This window comes from Neopsephotus bourkii, unplaced genomic scaffold, assembly GCF_033783945.1.
Source record: "Neopsephotus bourkii isolate Nb327-2 ecotype Australia unplaced genomic scaffold, CSIRO-AGI_Nbou_v1 NB_544, whole genome shotgun sequence".
Lineage (NCBI taxonomy): Eukaryota > Metazoa > Chordata > Aves > Psittaciformes > Psittacidae > Neopsephotus > Neopsephotus bourkii.
Genome location: NW_026901045.1, coordinates 198,757 through 210,066, shown reverse-complemented (window position 1 = coordinate 210,066; position 11,310 = coordinate 198,757). Strand labels below are relative to the sequence as shown.

Below are 11,310 nucleotides of genomic sequence, written 5' to 3'. Positions count from 1 at the left end.
AGATGTAAACAGTCCTGAGTATACAGACTTTTTTTTGTTACTTGCATAAAGTGTTATACTTGAATACAAGCCACATTCTTTCCATTTTACTATAGTTTGCTTTAGAAAATACGGTTAGCCTTTATTCTTGGATCCTAGATTTAAAATGTGATGCATAAACTTCTACAATAATAGATATATACCTTGGAGTAAGATAGTATTCAAAAGCTCTGGATGGGATTATTAGTTAGGTACCCTTCTCAAGCTTTGCATTAAATTCATTCTTGAATGCATACTGACTAGTTAGTCTGTAGAAAAGAGCAGTTAATCTGTCTTTGTAGGGCTTTTGTTCATTTGAGTATTGTTTAAACAGTGACACTTAAACTATGCTGTAACACATGTTAAATGGGGTTAAAATCACTTCAGCCAAAAAGTCTGGCTTTCGTGCTTCTGCCCTGTCTGTGCTGCCTGCCTAAGCCATTTAACTTAGTTTTCTTTGTGTGACTTACATGTGCACACCTGGTTTATCTTTTGTACAGAAGATACTTAGTGCTTACAATGGAGTTGATTTGGAGAAAACTCCAGGAACTTGCCAACAAAGTTTTAAGTTGACAAGCAGGTATTCTTTATTGTGGCGCCGGGAGACACGGGGGATAGCTCCTCCAAGCGTGTCTCTGACAGGCATCAACCAGGCTGTGATTATATTGTCCTTAAACATACATATTCATTAGATTACATACATTACATCATACTTCTTAGACAATGCCTCCTGTATGCATACAAAAATGTGGTTAGTGGGCTTTTGGACTCCCAGTGGTTATTTCTTCAGCACTTTGTTTTAGGATCATTGTTATATCAGTAACCACCAGGTGGTTCTGGCAAAGCAGCTTTCCTTTTCTCTATAGTTGCTACCAAAGCCCAAAGTTCTTAAGGTTACTTATTTACAACCCTATTCTTCAATCCACCCCATTCTTCAATCCACCTTATTCTTAAGTCAACCCCACTCTTCAGTACCCCCTTTTTCTCGTTCCATTGCAAATTCTTTTGCATCTGAGTTATTTTTATTTAAAGTTTCCTGAAGTATTTCCCTGTTTCTATTTGATGCTTAATTTTGTTTCTCTTCCATTTGTCAGAGTTCATCATGGTTTGTTTGCAACACCAAAAGGAGCATTGGACCGTTATGCATGTAATTACAACCATTCCTATTTTTACAAATACAGTAAAAGCCAACTGTCTCAACCAGGAGAGACTGGGGACCCATGATGTTAATTTTTCTCAAATTTCCTCAAATCCCCATGAGGTGTTGTCCTGTGCCACCTCATGAAATATTTTAACTTGTATCCACATTTCCTTTAGATCAGTCGTAATTCTTCCACTTTGATCTATATAGCAGTAACAGCTATCATTGATTACAGAACAAATTCCTCCTTGGGATGCTAACAGTGTATCTAAAGCCACTCGATTTTGGAGCACTACTTTAGACAGGCTGGTTATTTCTTCTTGTAATGCTAGAATAGCATCAGCAGTTCGATTTCCCATTTCCTCAATTGCAGCTGAGATATTTACATTTCCCAGCTGCAATATGCATAATTTCCTACTGTCGTGTTGCCTTGACTAAGAGTTTTGTTAGTGGTTACACATTTAACTTCTGACATATTTGAGGCTGATTCGGAGAAAACTCCAGGAACAAACTTGCCAACAAGTTTTCAAGCTGACAAGCAGGTATTCTTTATTGCGGCACCAGGAGACCATTAATTAATAACCATTCAGACCTAGAAAATTTGACAATTCCACTGTCCACTTGATACATTCTTCCTTTGTTTCTGTAGCAATTAACAGGTCATCCACATATTGTAACAGAGTCCCGTTTGAGTAGGTGGCTTCCATGATTTTAGTTTTCATGCTAGCTGATTTCCAAAAATTGCTGGACTGTTTTTTTTTTTTAACCCTTTAGGTAATACTGTCCAAGTTAATTGAGTTTCCCTTCCTCTGTCAGGATTTTCCCATTTGAAAGCCAATAATTGTGGCTTTCTTTGGCCAATGGTAAGCAAAAGAAAGTGTCCTTTAAATCCAAGACAGCAAACCATTTTTGATTATTATTCAATTTAGTCAATCAGTCATACGAATTAACTACTACTGGACGAATACCCTGTGCAATTTTGTTGATTTCCCTGAGATCGTGAACCAATCTGCAACTTTTCTCATCATATTTCTTTACTGTCCAGATAGGAGTATTATATTCCAATTCACATTCAATTAATAATCTATATTTTAAAATTTATCAATTTTTTTTTTATTCCCTTTGATCTTCTAATTCTAAGGGATACTGTTTTATTCTAATTGGGTAGGGCCCCCCCTTTTTATTTCCACTTTAACAGGCAAAGCATTTTTCTCCTTACCTGGAACTTCAGATGCCCATACTCCCACATATACCTGATTAAGGATTTCTTCTATTTCAGGGAGGTCCTCCTTTTTGTTTTTTTTTGAATTAAACTCAAAACTGCAATTAATTGTTTTTAACTCTGAATTCCATTTTGCCTTCTTTAAATGTTGCTTCTCGCCCTAACAAAGATTTTAGAGAATTTGGCATGCATAAAAATTTATGCATTCCTATTTGTTTTCCCAATTTGTACTTTAAAGGTTTCAGAAAGAATGAATTTTTTTTTTTTTTTTCTTGGTGGCCAGTAGCTCCCACATCTGTAACGAATTCTTTTCTCTCTGATTTAACACCAAATAAGTTGCTCCTGTATCCACTAAAATTCCACTTTTTTCCTCTAGTCCCTAGTTTTAATGTAACCAGTGTATCCGCTAGGGTAGATTCCCCAGGTCCCCGTCAGTTTAGTTCCAGTTCAGTCACCGGAGCCACTCCATGGCACTGCCCCCCCCCCCCCCAGGCAGTCTCACTTCCAGCGTCCAAAACCCCCCATAGCACGCACACCGGTCCGGTCCCACAGAAGAGAAGAGCCCACTCCCCCACCTACACCCGACATGGAATAGTTAGGGTTGGAAAGGACCTTAAGATAATCAAGTTCCAACCCTCTTGCCATGGGCAGGGACACCTCGCCCTAAACCATATTACCCAAGGCCTCGTCTAACCTAGCCTTGAACCCTGCCAGGGATGAAGTATTCACAACCTCCCTGGACAACCTATTTCAGTGCCTCACTACCCTAACAGGAAAGAATTTCCTCCTTATATCCAATCTAAACTTACCCTGTTTACGTTTAAACCCATTACCCCTTGTCCTAACACTACAGTCCCTAATGAAGAGTCCCTCCTGAGCATCCCTATATGCCCCCTTCAGATACTGGAAGGCTGTTATGAGGTCTCCACGCAGCCTTCTCTTCTCCAGGCTGAACAGCCACACGCTCAAACACTGGAGCTGCTCGAGCTCCCCTCCTTTCCCCCTTGGTTTTCCCTTTTTTTTTTATCTTTTTCTCACAGCGGCTCCCCCTGCTCTGCAGGGCCTGCAGATGCCTGCCTCTGCAACAGCGCTTATGGTTTAACCCCTTCTTAACTCTGAATGTGGATGTGCCGCTTGTTGCCAGTGACAGAAATCTCTTCCTCCTTATCAATATCAGATAGGACAGAGGCAGAGGGTGCTCCTCTCGGAGGTACCTGTGGTACGTGATTTTCCACCCTGTCTTCCTGATTGCTGTTTTTTAACTTTAAACATCTTTCCCCAATATCACAGGCTGAGCATCTCCAGCTTAACTTTCAGTTTTTCCCTGTCCTTTTCCAAAGCCAAAATTAAGGAATCTGGCAGAGTTATATTAATTTTGCATTCAATCTGTCACTCTGTGTGATTTCTTAAAGTGAAAAACATATCTGCATACATTGCTTCATCCCATTTTCCTTGCCCCCTTAAAACAACATTAACTGTAACACTGTATTATAGTTCATAGTTCCATTTTTAGGCCATTTTTCCTGATCTTCCAAAGTATACAAAGGCCACCATTGGTTACAATATTTTACCAATATTTTCTTATTTACCAAGCCCCCAGGAGACCCTCCAAGTTCTTTCCAGTGTGCCAAAATGCACCCAAAAGGATTCTTTTTCAAGATCTCTTCACTCTGCTGATTTTCCATTATCAATCTCACATTCACACACACACACACAGATGGGATCCCCAGACATATTCCACACAGTTACAACACTTGAGACAAAGAGACTTAAATTCAACCAACCAAACAAAAGTTAATAAGACAGTTATAACATCCTGTCACCAGTACCAAAATCACAAGACCAAAATCATTATTGTAACAAGCCACAAAATAAGGCGAATACCAGTAGAATCAAAAGCAATACTTCCTAACCCCTATGGCTCAGACCATATTGTAACATTAATAGGGGGGGTTTCCTTGAACCCTTTATAGTTGACCAGCCTGTCAGTGTCCCAGGAAGGATGGGGCCCTTGTGTCTGACCAGCCTCTCTGCGTCCCACTGTCGGAACCATACTGAACAGCCCACTGTATCGGAGGGCTATTCAGGGACCCACGCTGACAGCATCACTGAATCAAATCCCTTATGGGCTGTTGATAGCACACTGGACCCAAAACCATTTCCACAATACACCCCCCTGTGTCTTGTAGGACCTAAATCACAAGATGCCCCCTGCTTAGTTATAACAGTCTGTCACTGATACCAAAATCACAAGACCAAAATCCTTAATATAACAAGCCACAAAATAAATCAAATACCAGTAAAATCCAAAACCTTTTTCTGCAAGACACCCCCTGTGTCTTGCAGGACCCAAACCACAAGAAGCCCCCTGCTTCCTTTGGGTGTATACCAGTAAAATCCAAAACCTTTTCTGCAAGACACCCCCTGTGTCTTGCAGGACCCAAACCACAAGAAGCCCCCTGCTTCTTGTGGGTGTATACCAAACGGACGCTAGCAGCCGGGTATACGCCTTTACCTACGAGATTTCTTATCTCGATTTACGGAAGGCTTCCAAACCATGCGTACGCTTACCAAGCCAATTTACCAAACCAATTTACCAAACCAATTTACCAAACCAATTTACCAAACCACGAGGTGCCCCCTGCACCTTACAGACTATACAAAAAAAAGAATACCTTTTATGAGATGGTCCTTGTCTGCTCCCGCAGCGATCCGAATGAGTCGAGGGGTCCCTCCGGGAAAAATTCCCGAGGGCCCTAGGGAGCCCTGTCCTCAGCGGGTCCTGCAGCCGAGCAGAGAGGGTCCCATCTGGGTCGCCAAATTGATTCGGAGAAAACTCCAGGAACAAACTTGCCAACAAAGTTTTCAAGCTGACAAGCAGGTATTCTTTATTGCGGCGCCGGGAGACACGGGGGATAACTCCTCCTAACGTGTGTCCCCGTATTGCTATACAAGCCATCCTTATATAGTCCCTGGGCATACATACATATTCATGAGGCTACGTATGGATTACATCATTTTCCAGAGAGTTCCCCGCATGCGTACAGAATTGTGGTGGTGGTCTCTGAGGGTCGTTTACTTCTTCCAACAGTCTTCATCACTTCTGGCAGCCTTTGAAGCACGCGCAGTAGATGCTCATACCAGTTTAATTGGTTCGTTAGCACCAGAGACATAATAATCCTCCTATCCTCCTACTTATCAGTTAGTTTAACTGTAGCCCATCCTGGACACCTGCAGTTCCCAGATACTCCTTATCCCTGTGTCCTGTTCTTCTAGACTGTTTTTCTTAAAACTAGGCCAACTATAACGATTTATCTTGTGAGAATTCTCAGTATGTTCTCTAGCTGTACTCTATTTTTTTTTCTCTATGTATCATGCACCTCAGTAATTTTCCATTGCTACTGTTACAAAGCCATCAAACTTAACATTACTTAAAACTACTTATAAAGGTTTCTATATCCCATTTTGTGATTTTGTGCCCCTTTGTCTCAAGGCTTGTATCCTTAAAACCTGTAAATTTGTATGGCCCTTGGCAGTATAAAGAGGATCTCTCCATAATCTATTCCAATTTGTCTTAAAGGTGATAGGGAGGCCAATTAAAGGAATCACAGAATTCCAAGGGTTGGAAGGGACCTCAAAAGATCATCTAGTCCAACCCCCCTGCAAGAGCAGGGTAACCTAGAGTACATCACACAGGAACTTGTCCAGGTGGGCCTTGAATATCTCCAACGTAGGAGACTCCACAACCCCCCTGGGCAACCTGTTCCAGTGCTCTGTCACTCTCACAGTAAAGAAGTTTTTCCTGATGTTCACATGGAACCTCCTATGCTCCAGTTTACACCCATTGCCCCTTGTCCTATCACTGGACATCACTGAAAAAAACCTAGCTCCATCATCCTGACACTCACCCTTTACATATTTGTAAACATTGATGAGGTCACCCCTCAGTCTCCTCCAAGCTAAAGAGACCCAGCTCCCTCAGCCTCTCCTCATAAGGGAGATGTTCCACTCCCTTAATCATCTTTGTGGCTCTGCGCTGGACTCTTTCAAGCAATTCCCTGTCCTTCTTGAACTGAGGGGCCCAGAACTGGATGCAATATTCCAGATGCGGCCTCACCAAGGCAGAATAGAGGGGGAGGAGAACCTCTCTTGACCTACTAACCACACCCTTTCTAATGCACCCCAGGATGCCATTTGCCTTCTTGGCCACAAGGGCACATTGCTGGCTCATGGTCATCCTCCTATCCACCAGGACCCCCAGGTCCCTTTCCCCTTCACTACTTTCCAGCAGGTCAGTCCCCAGCCTGTACTGGTACATGGGGTTGTTCTTCCCCAGATGCAAGACTCTACACTTGCCCTTGTTGAATTTCATCAAATTTCTCCCTGCCCAACTCTCCAGCCTGTCCAGGTCTCGCTGAATGGCAACACAGCCTTCTGGTGTGTCAGCCACTCCTCCCAGTTTAGTGTCATCAGCGAACTTGCTGAGAGTACACTCAGTTCCCTCATCCAGGTCGTTGATGAAAATATTAAACAGCACTGGTCCCAGCACCGACCCCTGAGGGACTCCACTAGTCACAGACCTCCAGCTAGATTCTGCCCCATTGACCACAACTCTCTGCCTTCTTCCTTCCAACCAGTTCTTGATCCACCTCACTACCTGATCGTCAAGCCCACACTTCCTTAGCTTATCTATGAGGATGCTGTGGGAGACAGTATCAAATGCCTTACTGAAGTCAAGAAAAACCACATCTACTGCTCTACCATCATCCATCCACCTAGTTACTTCCTCATAGAAGGCTATAAGGTTGGTCAAACATGGCTTCCCCTTGGTAAAACCATGTTGGCTGCTCTTAATGACCCCCTCGTCCTTGATATGTCAAGAGATGGTGTCAAGAATAAGTTGTTCCATCACCTTTCCAGGGATGGAGGTAAGGCTGACTGGTCTATAATTACCCGAGTCCTCCTTCTTCCCCTTCTTATAGACTGGCATGACATTTGTCATTCTCCAATCTTCAGGCCTCTCCCATTTCCCACGACTTACCAAAGATGATGGAGAGTGGCCCAGCAATGACCTCCACCAGCTCCCTCAGCACCCGTGGGTGCATTCCATCCAGACCCATCGATTTATAGATGTCCAGACTGCTTAACTGATCCCTAGCCGAATCCTCATCTACCAAAGTAAACTCCTCCTTTATCCTGACTCACTCTGGGGCTATAGGAATCTGGGTCCCCTGGGGAGAGTCTGCAGGAGTAAAGACAGAGGCAAAGAAGGTATTCACCACCTCTGCCTTCTTTATATCCTCTGTCTTCAGGGCACCCACCTCGTTCAACAGTGGGCCTATATTGCCTCTTGTGATAGTTTTATTCGCTATGTATTTGAAAAAGCCCTTTCTAATGTCCTTAACCCGACTTGCAGGGTTAAGTTCCAAATAGGCCTTAGCTGTCCTAATTGCCTCCCTACATCCTCTAACAACTGTCCTATATTCCTCCCAAGTGGCCAGCCCCTCCTTCCATAATCCATAGATTCTTTTTCCACATGAGGTTGACCAACAGTTCCTTGTTTAACCATGCTGGTCTCCTGGCTCCCCTACTTAACTTCCTACCCATTGGGACACTCTGATCTTGAGCTTAGAAGAAGTGGTCCTTGAATGCTGACCAACTGTCTTGAGCCCCTTTACCACGTAGTACCCTTTCCCATGAGACTTCCCTTAGCAATTGATTGAAGAGGCCAAAGTTGGCCCTTCGGAAATCCAGAATTGTGGCCTTGCTAGGTATTCTATTCCTTCCACACAGGATCCTAAACTCCACCATCTCATGGTCACTGCAGCCAAGGCTGCCATTGTCCATCACCACTTCAACCAGACCCTCCTTGTTGGTGAGTACTAGATCCAGCAGCGCTCCTCTCCTAGTTGGTTTGTCCACCATTTGCATTAAGAAGTTATCATTAATGCACTGGAGGAACCTCCTAGACTGTGAATGATTGGCTGTGTAAGTCTTCCAGCAAATATCAGGGTAATTAAAATCCCCCATGAGGACCAAGGCATGTGGTCGTGAGGCTGCTTTCAGCCTCATCAACTCCTTCATCCTGATCAGGTGGTCTATAATAGACACCCACAACTGTATTACCCGTACCAGCCTGTCCCTTAATTCGTACCCACAGACTTTCCACTTGCTCCTTGTCTGCCCCTGGACAGAACTCAATACATTCTAGTCGCTCTCTCACATAAAGATCAACTCCACCACCTTGCTTTGCTGACCTATCTTTCCTAGAAAGGACATCGCCATCCATGACCACATGCCAGTCATGTGAGCTGTCCCACCATGTCTCTTTAATTGCCACCAGATCATAACCTTTAGACCGCACACAGACTTCTAACTCCTCCTGTTTATTCCCCATGCTGCGTGCATTGGTGTACAGGCATTTCAGGGAGTGAGCAGAGCACGCTAGTGGCACCCTTGGGAGGAGGGAGGCCTTCTGGTCTTCATTAATACCAGAACAATGCCCCACTAGTTCAAACCCAGCTACAACCCCCTTGCACTTTGAATCTAACCTAAAGCTCTGTGAGTGAGTTCTGCTAACTCTTGCCCTGGTACCCTTTTTCCCCTGTAGGACAGGGTCTAAACAACTATCCTTTCCCTCAAATGAAACAATAGATTGAGAGTCCTCCCTAGTCCGCCATCCTTCAAGCCCTAGCATGTTTCTCTTGGGCTTGTCCCCAGCAGGCCCAGTTATCTTCCCTTCCCCCTTCCTATCTAGTTTAAAGCCCTGTCAATGAGCCCTGCTAACTCCTGCCCCAAAAACCTTTTCCCCCTCTGGGACTGGTGTATCCCACCTGCCACCAGCAAACCAGGTGTCTCATATAGCAGCCCATGACTGAAAAACCCAAAACCCTGCTTTTGGCACCAGTCATGTAGCCATACATTAATCTGCAGACTCTTCCTATTTATATCTTCACCTTTGCTTGTAACAGGTATGGAGGCAAACACCACTTGTGCTCCAGACCCTCTAACCAGCCGTCCCAGGGCCCTGAAGTCTCTCTTCATTGCCCTTGCCCTCCTTGTAATAATTTCATCACTGCCAACCTGAAAAACCAGCAGCGGATAGTATTCAGAGGGCTGTACCAGATCAGAGTTTCCTTTTAACATCTCTAATCTGAGCCCCAGGTAGGCAGCAGACTTCCCTCTGGCATGGATCTTGTCGACAGATGGGCCCTTCTGTTCCCCTCAGAAGGGAGTCACCCACCACAATTACTCTTCTTTTCTTCTTGGTTGAGGAAGTTCCAAGGCATGGGGGTGAGTGACAAGCCCTAGGTGACACACTAGATAGATCTACCACTCCATCTCCATTTACCTGGCCCTGTAGTTCCAAGACCTCATACCTGTTATTCAAGGGCAACTGGGAGGGAGGAAGGGATTGCGAGAGTTTTCGCTTACCTCTCCAAGGAAGGACCTCCCTCCATACCTCCTTGTCCCTTAAGTTCACTCCTTCTATCTGATGGTAAGAGGGGAAGGGATCCATCACTTGTTCAACCACTTCCCTCTGCCCTTGCCTTAGGGTGTGTCTCCACCTATCTAAAGGAATATCCAGTCTCTCTCCTGACTTAGGTATCTGAGTACAGATCCAACAATCACAATTAAGACATTAGTAACATTTTGTATCAATCTCAGATACAGATTTTGATTCCATGCTTCTACACCTGTTATTATACAAGTCCAAATTATGATCAATGTAGTCTCATATGTGTGGGTCCTGAAGACTCAACGTGGCATATTTTTTCTCGGTTCTGATGTGTTTCTGGTTCTTGAATAATGTATCCAAGCAGGTTGTTCCTTTATCTTCACTGCTGTAAAGGTGGTCAGTATTATCTGGTACGGTCCGCTCCACTTCTCCTGTAGAGAATCTCCTGAAAAATTATTAACATAAACCCAGTCTCTGGATCTAAAAGGACGGGTCGGATAATTCACGCCTCTCACTCTTGTCCCCAGAATTCTCTTATTTCTTCTAATTGTTTTCCCAGATTGACCAGAAACTCTCGGAGATAGCCTTCTCCCACTTCCAGAAGACTTTCTCCTTTAAACTGGGACTGATATGGTCTTCCATATAAAATTTTACAAGGCCTAGCCTCTTCTTTCAACCAAGGTTTAGTTCGAATTTTTAATAGAGCCAGTGGTAAACCTTGGTACTAATATTAATTTATTTCCTGACATATTTTACCAGTCTGTTGTTTGATCAGATGAACCATCTTTTCTACTTGCCCACTGGCCTGAGGCCTGTACAGAGCATGTAGTTGCCAATCAATTTCTAATTTTTTTGCTAATTTCTTGTAATTATTTTGCACTAAAGTGCGAGCCTCAGTCAGAATAAATTGCCACTGGTACTCCAAAACCAAGGTATTATGTTGTTTAATAATGTTTTAATTACTTGTCTTGCATTATTTATTCCACAAGAGAATGCTTCTGGCCACCCTGAAAAAGTATCTGTTAACACCAACAAATATTGGTAACCTCCTGTTCTTGGTAATTCAGAAAAATGTGTTTGCCAATGCTGTCCCGGATATCTTCCTCCCCATTTGTACCAATTTGATTTCTATTTTCAATTTTAGGATTATTCTTGAGACAGAGCTGACATTGTCACTAATCGAACTGTGGTGTACAGATTCTTTCCTACAATTTGTTTGTCTAAATATTTATACAAAGAGTTGCTACCCCAATGAGTTTTATTATGTTCCTCCTGAACTAGCTTCCAGAGTTGGTTGTAGGGGATTACAATTCAACCATCAGCTATCTTAACCCAAATCACAGAATCACAGAATCCCAAGGGTTGGAAGGGACCTCGAGAGATCATCTAGTCCAACCCCCCTGCAAGAACAGGGTAACCTAGAGTACATCACACAGGAACTTGTCCAGACAGGCCTTGAATATCTCCAAT

General features: G+C 43.6%; 1 long non-coding RNA gene across 1 annotated transcript in view; it reads right to left on the bottom strand.

Annotated features, from left to right (window-relative positions):
* Positions 1 to 10,900, bottom strand: part of LOC133210961 (uncharacterized) — a 70,283-nt gene extending 59,383 nt beyond the window's left edge. Inside the window, exon 1 of the long non-coding RNA XR_009725059.1 lies at positions 10,761 to 10,900. This is a non-coding gene — a long non-coding RNA (uncharacterized LOC133210961). The remainder of the gene's footprint in view (positions 1 to 10,760) is intronic.
* Between the last annotated feature and the right edge of the window lie 410 nt (positions 10,901 to 11,310).